Genomic DNA, 2,434 nt, shown 5'->3' with positions numbered 1-2,434 from the left:
CTTAGATGTCACACAGCTTCACTAAATTTTTACTGCTGGTATGTTGTTGAGTCAGAGGCATCAATCCAGATTTTTCTGATTCCAAATCCTAGTCAGGTTCATTTCCAACAGGAGCCAGGCGGAGAAACTGACTATTTTTGAAGGCAGTGGGGAGGGTCTCATTGAAGGATCTCAGGCGGGGCAGTAAAAGGATCAGACTTGTATTGAAAAAGCAGCTGTATGAAGGACAGGTGATGGGAGCTGCAAGGGTAATGAGAGATGTCCAGAGGTGAGTGGGTTTTTCCTGGAGAATGTGCAGAGGGTAGGGCTTGAGGAAGTGACTCAGAAAACCCAGTAGTCATGGCTGGGGTACTGGAGCCAGTCTGCGAGGCTGAGGAGAGGAGTCAGTTCCCAGGCAGGAGAGTGACAAGAGGAAGTGAAATCCAGGCTCACAGGGGGCTGAGAGACCACATCAGGTGAGGGCTGAAAACTGTTGGTAGATTTTACAATTAGGAAGTGGATGGTAGGCCAGTCAGCCTGAGCTCTTGGGCACTTCCAGTGCAGCCAGCCTGGACTGACCTGTCGCCCAAGCTGAGTGAGCACAGCTGCTGGGCCCGGCCTGCCTCTGAACACCTGCTGCGGGCAAGGAGCACCTGGATAAAGCATCGCTGAATGCGCTGCAGCCACCCGACTTCAGAAATGAGAATTCATTAGCATTGAGTCTGGAGATGCTCCTGTTCTTCACAGCTTTAAAGATCACTGTGCCTATTGGGTTATATTTCAAGATAAATCTTATTATTTATTTATTTTTTGGCTGCGCCACTGGGGCAGTCCAAATCTTATGTTTTTGAAGGTGCCTCTGGGATGTCCGATAGGGACATCTATTTTTATGCTGTTATTGTTGCAGCGCTCTCCGTCACGTGATGCTGGCCCTCTTTGTTTATGTGACCTGGAATGAAGGCTCATGACAGTGGCTTGAAGGCAAACAGGATTAAAGTGAACATCACCTTTTGATACCATTAAATTGATTTTTTTAAATGGTAAATGACTCTAGGATATTAATGATTTCCGTAAAGTTGAAGGAACATGTTAAAATAAAAAAAAGAACCTGGCTGGTGACCTCAGCCAGGTCAGCATCATGCTGAGATGGAGGCAAAAGCAAGGTCTGATGGGGCAAATATTTACAAAGTGGAAGAAAAAAAAGTTACATAAGAGTAGAATCTAATATTTTGTTTTAAAAAGTGGGTTCATGGAAAGTAACCTTTGACAGCACTCACCAAGCTAATGATAGTGGTTATCTTGGGAGGGAAGGGTATTGAGGGGCCTATCACTTTCTCTGGGTGTTATTCTGAGATAGTTGATGTTACTTTATTATCAGAAAAAAAGCAATCAAGTAAAATATTTTGTTAATTAAAAGTGAATGGGGCGGACTTCCCTGGTAGCTAAGTGGTTAAGAATCTGCCTGCCAATGCAGAGGACACAGGTTCGAGCCCTGGTCCAGGAAGATCCCACATGCCCCAGAGCAACTAAGCCCGTGCACCACAACTACTGAGCCTGTGCTCTAGAGCCACAACTATTGAGCCCTCGTGCCACAACTCCTGAAGCCCACACACCAGGAGCCTGTGCTCTGCAACGAGAAGTCACCAGAATGAGAAGCCTGTGCACTACAATGAAGAGTAGCCCCTGATCTCTACAACTAGAGAAAGCTCGCGTGCAGCAACAAAGACCCAACACAGCCAATAAATAAATAAATAAATTTATTTATTTATTAAAAAATGGATGAAAACCTAAATGTAAGACTGGAAACCATAAAACCTCTAGGAGAAAATATAGGCAGTGCAGTCTTTGATATGTCTTAGCAATCTTTTTTTGGATCTGTCTCCTTAGGTAAGGGAAACAAAAGCAGAAGTAAACAAATGGGACCTAATCAAACTTAAAAGCTTTTGCGCAGTGAAGAAAATTATCAGCAAAACAGAGAGACAAGCTACTGAATGGGATAAGATATTAGCAAATAATTTGTCTCCTAAGGGGTTAATATCCAAACTATATAAACAGCTCATATAACTCAACATCAAAAAAATCAAACAACCTGATTTCTAAAATGGACAGAAGATCTGAATAGGCATTTTTCCAAAGAAGACAAAGAGATGGCTAACAGGCACATGAAAAAATGCTCAATATCATTAATCACCAGAGAAACGCAAACAAACCCACAATGAGATATCACTTCACACTGGCAGAATGGCTATCATCAAAAAGACAACAAACAGTAAATGTTGGTGAGGCTGTGGAGAAAAGGGAGCCCTAGTGCACTGTTGGTAGGAATGTAAATTGGTACAGCTACTGTGGAAAACAGTGTGGAGGCTCCTAAAAAAAACTAAAATAGAACAACCATATGATCCAGCAGCTCCACTCCTGGGTATATATCCGAAGAGAACAAAAACAGTAATTGGAA

The 2,434-nt window shown here is 43.0% G+C and overlaps 1 pseudogene; it reads left to right on the top strand.

The window, feature by feature from the left end:
* Positions 1 to 339: 339 nt before the first annotated feature.
* On the top strand, positions 340 to 974 carry LOC130830856 (vacuolar ATPase assembly integral membrane protein Vma21-like; annotated as a pseudogene).
* The last annotated feature ends 1,460 nt before the right edge of the window (positions 975 to 2,434 follow it).

The sequence above is a fragment of the Hippopotamus amphibius genome, chromosome 11 (genome assembly GCF_030028045.1).
Source record: "Hippopotamus amphibius kiboko isolate mHipAmp2 chromosome 11, mHipAmp2.hap2, whole genome shotgun sequence".
Classification (NCBI taxonomy): Eukaryota; Metazoa; Chordata; class Mammalia; order Artiodactyla; family Hippopotamidae; genus Hippopotamus; species Hippopotamus amphibius.
Note: the sequence above shows the minus strand (reverse complement) of the source record. Positions and strands in the feature narration are given on the sequence as shown.